This window comes from Montipora capricornis, chromosome 14 (assembly GCF_036669925.1).
Source record: "Montipora capricornis isolate CH-2021 chromosome 14, ASM3666992v2, whole genome shotgun sequence".
NCBI classification, from domain to species: domain Eukaryota; kingdom Metazoa; phylum Cnidaria; class Anthozoa; order Scleractinia; family Acroporidae; genus Montipora; species Montipora capricornis.
Genome location: NC_090896.1, coordinates 2,217,501 through 2,225,000, shown reverse-complemented (window position 1 = coordinate 2,225,000; position 7,500 = coordinate 2,217,501). Strand labels below are relative to the sequence as shown.

Sequence of the window (7,500 nt, the reverse complement as noted above, 5' to 3'; positions counted from 1 at the left end):
ACTAAGATGGTGGAAATAATTTGAAAGGTGCACTTTTTTGTATATTGATAACGATGACAGTTTTGACTTCGTTTGAGCTTCTTTGTTGTCTTCCTTTTAGACAAGTTTTTCAAGAATTAACACTCCAAGCCGGCAAGATGCTTAACAGTCAAAGAGTCACACAACCATTTCTTTTAATGAAATTTACCAAGACCTAAAAGTCACCCTTGGTGAGAATGCCAATGACGATAAGGTTGTCAGATACTCAGCCAGAAGAAAGTAAAAGAACAACAGGTATTATTTTATTCCTAAAAAAAGGCCAAGACAGACAAAGAGGTTTAAAAAGAAAGATGGAAAACGAAAAAAAATAAAGCTTTGTTTGGCAAACCATCCAATATTGATAAAAGCGAGACAAGGTTTCCTGATAAAAGTTAATTGAAACACAAAGAAAAGCTCTTTCGTCTTATAACTAAACACTGCACGTATCCTTACGTCTTGCAGTGTGTATCTAAAAATAACACCCTAAGGGAATTCTGTTAACTTATCTGTTATAAAAGTGATTCAACGGATTGTGTTTGTGGGTTGGTAATATACTTAACCTTTCCCTTTTTCACAGCGTTGATTCTGCCTTGACAAATTCTCTAATTGATCCTTGTATACTAGCATGAAGCCTGAAAAGAACTTCAAAACGTTGTAATCCGAGTCAGGCTTTAGTCTTCCTTATTCCAGCAACACAATCATGCATGAGGTTTCAGTAGACTTTCACAGAAGGAGTTATGCAACAAATTGTCGGTGGTCCTACGTTTTGAGACAGGGAGTTACTCGATATATTGTGAGCACATTTTTGGCAAATAATCTTCAATGAAAGGCTGGCGTACTCAATTGATAAATACTACATGATTTAGCGCTAGTTTTTTTGTTTGTCAGGGGGTGGTAGATGAAGTGGGAGGCTGCTTGCTGTAGTCCAGTTGTTTTCTAGGCCACCTGCCCCAGTGCAGAAACTTATGCTTACTGTTATATTATACCCAATCTAGACGTCGTATATATTGTAACTACATTCGAGCGTAATTGTATCATGATTCAAGAAAAAAAGTGAATATTTTCAGGGGCGGATCAAGGATAAAAAAAGACCGGTTTCCAAAACAACGAAAAAGTTTCTAGGGGGTTCGGGGTCATGCTTCCCTGGGAATTTTTTGGATTTTAACTCTCTAAACTCCCTTTCCCTTGTTTCTAAGGCCTTCACTAGCTAATATCGTGCTGGATCAAATTTTAAGCAGACAGGATCCTGGCTAGTTCCATTTCCTTGGGTGAAGTGAAGTGAAAAATAACACAGCCAGAGTGTGTCTGTGCCCGAAAATTGCCAAAAAAAATTGTTCAGACCATTTTCGAGATTTCAACTTGGAAATTTACTTTTAGTGAAAAATAAATGCCCACCGCCCCTGATTTTGTAGTGAAAAAAACAACTTGAGAGTATAAGGCCTGTTACAGAACGAAAATTATTTATACAAGGCGTTCACCGTCCATGAGAAAACGTAGGCCGGAATTTATGTGAATGATATCGATCATCACTTTAGTTAGATCACGAAACAAAGTAGAATTTTACATATTGCGACCGCCGTATTTCAACTAGTTCTTCATGTGAATTGCATTCAAATATCATGACCTTTAAAGGACACGAAGAAGGAGTTAAACTTGAAACATGGAATCGACGGCTTAAAATTCAGAACTTCGTTGTGGATTTAACGCCTTAATTGAGTCCTAAGCGCGTGTAAAATCCTTGAAACAGTCCATTTTTGAATCTACAATTGGCAAAATTAAACGACGGCGAAAATAAATAAGCTGAATGGCTTTTGGTTGTAATTTTTCAGAATTGTTTCCATTTGAAAAGCAACGAGTGATTCTTACCTTCAAGATCCTTGTTTGTGGGTAATTGTATCCTCTTTGATCTTTACTCACGATGATGAGGCTTCGTTGTTGCCAACCTTGTTTTATGAGCATCAACTGCACAAAATTAATGTCGTTAATTATCCCCTGTGACTGACAGATAATCGTCAGGTATAGAAAATTAATAAGTTATCTCTGTCAATTGGCTGCGTCGGTAGAAAGATGCACAGGTAGAATAACTATATTTTGCAACCTATGAATTATTATAAGAAGAGCGTGCAGTTGTATAAAGTTGAATCAATTTTTTAAATTTTAAAACTGTGTTTTGAAAACTTATCAAGATTCGCCTTTGCAAAAGGGGCTGAGCAAAAAACTATCTCGTAATCCTAGTTAATACTAAGTTTTCTTCGCAACGAAACATACGAAATAGGCTTCCTTAGCAACTATTTAATCAGGTGTACGGAACAATTATGACCACGAAATCCTCCATTTCGACGATAATATCCCTTCTTTAATTGTTTTTTTTCAAATAGGTTTAAAAATAGTTTGTGGTATCGAATTACTCATATCAAAGTAGTCTTGCACAGTTTAACTTCCGTAGAACAAATTCTGTTCACAATGATATTTGATCGGTGGTCTTTTTGTTGATTCAAAACGAGCATGGATGGCCGTTTTTACACCAGAGAGGCCCCATTAGGGGGGGTCTGAGTATCCCGTATCCCATTAATTTTTGGCCAAAATATCCCGTATCCCGTTAATTCTTATTTGATTCTTTTAAAAAATGATAACTTCGATATCCCAGAATCTTTTTAAAAATATCCCGTATCCCTTTAATTTTCCGCCCAAATATCCCGTATCCCTATAATTTTTTACCCAAATATACCATATCCCGATAACCCCTAATAGGGACTCACCAGAGGCACATAATCCATCCAGACGAATTAATTATGCGTCTGTCGTGTTATCCGTCCACTGTAAAGACGGGACGCTTTTGATCATATTTGCATGGAAAAGGCGCGTTATGAATTTTTAATTATTATTATTTACTACATACTAAGACATACAGAGACGCATTATTCGTCTGTGAAAAGAGAGTGTGAACGTACCTTCATACCGTCTCTTGTCTGTGACGAACGTTTCTGCGTCTGTTTTAATTTGTCGGTATAAAGTGGAGCACAAGACGCTTAGCGCGTCTGCTTAACGCGTCTGGACGATCTAATCAGTTTAGTGCGTCTTCGACGAACTCTAATCTTATCAGAATCTAATCAGTTTAGTGCGTCTTCGACGAAGACGAAGAAAGATTATTTGCTCAAGTTCGTCCCAGATAAAATATATGTATGATGCATTTGAAAGTAATTGTATGAGCATCAAGTATTTATGAGTCAATGAGTTAGTGCAGTTACCCTATAACCCATAAAATGAAAGCTAAAATTTCAGAGAGTGCGAGGGCTTAGGCATAATCAATAAATTATTGCTATATTGACCGTGAGTCTCATTGACTCATGACTCATGACTCATCATGACTCATGACTCTGACTCATAAATCATGGGACATCTAATTGTATCGGGGAATCTTTTTTTGTATTTGTTGCCTCAATAGCACGTAAGCTGCGATCACGAGTACTTTCCTTTTAGACAGGAGTCCGTTTTTAAAAAGGCGTCGTAAAAGGACCATTGTTTTGATAGAAATCAATCGAGACGAGCAGAAAGTCAGTTTGTCAAACTGATTAGCTTTAATTTGTCAAACTGAAATGATTTCCCCAATTCTCGACGGAAATCATAACGACAAACTTCTCGAACACAAATCGACTTCATTCCATACTTTCAAATACACTGGCAGTTTCAGTTAAGCATGGTTTTCACTAGCGACGCAAGCAGAAGCACACAAGGCTTGCACTTGAGCTGCAAGTGAAAACCAGGCTTTAGTCTGCCAATTTTTCGGAGGCAGAGAAACGACGACCGGAGATACGTAGGATTCGCTCGCTAAAACATTTTCTCCTGGGATTCTCGTAAGGTCGACTTGTGGCAAGTCTAGAGATACGTCTGCGTTCGAGGGTTAGTTTCAATCAGCTCCGCGAAGTAATTTCGACATGTCCTAGCAAACAATACTAAGATCTACGTATCAAAACGATTTCTTTCGTTTTTATATGAAAAAAAAAGGTCTTCACGAGTTGTGGTTGCTAAATAAAATTCTTCTCTGTTCTGGGGCCCGTTTCTCGTTTCGGGTCCGAAACCCAAACTTTTAGTGTAATTTCTGGTGTGAAATTTGCAGGAAACCTAACTATATTGGACCTATTCGTGTCTTCGATCGTACGGTAAAGATGGCGCGAGACAAACGTTTGGGCTTAAACTGTCATGTCACGATAGCTGTTGGGTATCGTTTCTGCATGGAAAACCGCGTGTCAAAAACACTTTTTCAAATCCTTTCCTAAAAAAACGCTGAAGAATCCGGATTAGACTTGATCCGAAGTATCCTCCTCGAGTGTGGATACTTTGGATTCATGATCCGTTTTTGGATTTCGCCAAAAAAACGCAAAATCCGTTTTTGGATTCAATTTTCCCCAAAAAATATACCCTTAAGGCTGGTTTTCACTAGCGATGGGTCGTAGTCGGGGTCGTAAAAACACTTATGACCTAATGAAAATCAAAGAACGGAGTCGTAAGTGGAGTCGTAAGCTTGACGGAATCGGAGTCGGAAGAATCAGAACGTTCCGATTTTCTTCCGACTCCGCTCATGACTCCGTGGCTTATGATTCAGTGAAAACTAGATTGTTGGAATCGGAAGCAGAAGCGGAAGAACCAACCAATCATAATGCTTGGAATCGAGGATTGGGATTGGCTTATTCTTCCGTTTCTGCTTCCGACTCCGACAATGCAGTTTTCACTGGATCGTAAGCGACGGAGTCATAAGCGGAATCAGTATTCTGCTTCCGACTCTCACAGTTTGATTTTCACTAAATCGTATCGCTCTGCGCTTCTGAATATGGTCGCCAAATTGTAGCAAACTTCAACAATGAAAATTCGGGTCAAAACCAACAACTTGATACCTAATTCAACAAATCTTTCTCAACATCAACACTCTTTACCTAGGTCTGTCAACTTCAACTACTTTATTTTTAATTCAACGAAGCTTTCTCAATATGAACAATCTTTATCTGTCAACTTCAACAACTTTATTTTGAATTCAACAATTTCCCGTCAACATCAAAGCCATAAATTGGAATTATAATTAGTCTTAAAATCAACAGCGTTTTCAGCGTCGGTGTTTTCCTATATGTATCAGTAGATGTAGCAGTCGGAAAGATAAGCTGCTGTAAATTCCACTCAGACCAAGGTCAATAGTGCTGCTACATATTTCAGTCCTCATATCAGACACTGAAATGTTTACGGAAAGGAATTGAAAAGTCGCTGAAACTGGTTGATTTTCCTTTCCGGGGATTCCCCCTTTCTTCCGATGTTGCGTGCACTAAACGGTTGAAAAACACCTTACTGGCAGCAGCCAACTTCAATTTTGTTACAATTATTCTGTAAAACACTGATTGTTTATGTTTCGTTTGCGAAACATCTTTAATACATCTGCATTTCCCTGAGATTGGTCCGGACAGCTCAGTGCTTTCCTGGGTGTAATTATTACTGAGACCAAAACACCCGTGCGTGTTTTTCAGCCGCTTTGTGCGCGCAACATCGGAAGAAAGACTCCTCGAAAAGCAAACTCAACCATGCAGTTTCGGTGACATTCCTTTCCGTAACTTTTGTCTGATATGAGGATTGAAATATCTAGCAGCACTATTGACCTTGGTCTGAGTGGAATTTTTGGTCGAATTTACAGCAACTTATCTTTAGGACTGCTGCATCGGATATACTTAGAGAAAACAGCGACGCTAAAAACGACCATAAACGTACTGAAAATCGCATAAAGCCTTACAAAAAAAACACGGAAGGCAAGAAGCCTCATATTAAAACTAGGTAAGATGTTTTTATTCAAAAATTTGCTCATATTTTTCACTCTCGAGTTGTTTTGTTCTTCAACGATTCCGTTATTAATTTGTGTCAATTTGGGGAGCCTGTGCTAACATATGGGGATTCATTTTACCATTTCGCCATTTTCCATTTCGTCATTTCGCCATTTTATGTTTTAAACACACCCCAGAAATTGCATGACTTTGCTTTTCAATAATAAACGTGACGTTGAGACAACTGTCCAATCAAGTCACCAGAGGTTAAAGCCGGGGAATACCCTATGAATTTGTAATATTCTAGGAAAAAGCAATCGCAAGCATTTTGTTCAAAACAACCGAAGCGGAGACGTTGGCAAACGTGCTTAGCATTTCGTATTCGAGTGTTCTGGTTGTAAAAGAACCTTACCACTTTCAGACAACCTGTACAAGCACTATCAAGGCCGGAAAAGATACAAGGTAAGTCAGTAATTCGTTGCTTTTCAAAACAATGTCATGAAATATGCTTTCGTTTGTGAAGTAAAGAATTCCTGTTGATGTTTCAATTTAGCGTTGTACTCGCCCGTTATAGGTTCCGCGATTTTTCAATAGCTTGTTAGAAATAAAGCAAGGCCTAATCGTGAGACGATAGTGGGCGAGGAAATCGATAACTTATCAACGACAAACATAAATGGTTTTCGCGAATGTTTGTCTTCTTCAATACTGATAAATGTACTGAATCAGCTCATCCTGCAGCTGTAATATATTCCAAAAGAAGACAAGTCCCGACGAGTCTCCTTTGTAGTTCATCATGTCTGCATCATATCAAATATTTCTTAGTCTTCAACAAAAAAAATCCGCTTTGTACGCCAAAATCTGTTAATTTGCTAAGTTCAAGACCAAACTCGAAAACAATAATTTAAATTTCTGCCGACTTCAGCTGTTGTAACCACGTCAGTTTTCAAGGAAGAAGTTACTTCCGTTTTGTTTTTCACTTCATCAAAATATTTATTCCATCGTTTGCCTTTAACGACATCACTTTTTTCTTTCATATTCGAGCGAGTCTTTTAAGTGATTAGATTAGCCACACAAAAGCAAAAATAGGACACCATGTGCCCGCTTCAATGCAAATGCAATACAAATCCTTATCCTCCGCGTCTGTGATTTACAGTTAGTAATCGTGTTCTGGAATAATTTTGCAGACATTGGCCGTTTTTATGCTAGAGACGTTAAAGTCGTCAAGACGCATTTGACGTCTGAGACGTTAAAGCGGTCTGGTATAAAAACGGGACGCATAAAAGTAGACAAACTAACGGACAAAAACAAGATTTTTCTAAAAAAATGACTAGGTTCTATTATCGGAAGACACTGGGCACGAGCAAACTCGGCACCAAATAAACGTTAACACACGAATATTTGAGCAAATAACGTGGCGGAATTGCAGCTTCTCAAATTTATGTCTCGACCTCGCCTGGAAGGACAGAAATCAGTCTAGGAATCAGCATTTTCTGACGATGGACGAGGAACTAGATTTAGCCTCGGCGCATGGCTTGTTTGTCTTGTCGACCAAGAGAGCAAGGAAGAAACGAAGTGCAGATTAACAAAGGACTCAGGGCTAAATGCGTCCAAGTTAGGGCGTCCCGTTTTTATACCAGACGCATTTAACGTCTGAGACGTTTAAGTCGTCTGTTAAGTGCGTCTA

The 7,500-nt window shown here is 38.6% G+C and overlaps 2 protein-coding genes across 4 annotated transcripts in view; one reads left to right on the top strand and one right to left on the bottom strand.

The window, feature by feature from the left end:
* Nucleotides 1-1,991, bottom strand: part of LOC138033227 (melatonin receptor type 1B-B-like) — a 12,134-nt gene extending 10,143 nt beyond the window's left edge. The window contains exon 1 of one of the 2 annotated variants that reach the window (XM_068881000.1): nt 1,885-1,991. The gene's annotated coding sequence lies outside the window, so the exon portion shown is untranslated. Of the gene's footprint in view, nt 1-578; nt 893-1,884 lie in introns of those variants that run through there. The other variant, XM_068881002.1, reaches the window with a different exon arrangement.
* Nucleotides 1-7,500, top strand: part of LOC138033219 (uncharacterized) — an 84,518-nt gene that overhangs the window by 27,497 nt on the left and 49,521 nt on the right. The window contains exons 4-6 of one of the 2 annotated variants that reach the window (XM_068880984.1): nt 1-27; nt 101-273; nt 6,238-6,278. The exon at nt 1-27 is cut by the window's left edge and continues 46 nt beyond it. The gene's annotated coding sequence lies outside the window, so the exon portion shown is untranslated. Of the gene's footprint in view, nt 28-100; nt 274-6,130; nt 6,279-7,500 lie in introns of those variants that run through there. The other variant, XM_068880982.1, reaches the window with a different exon arrangement.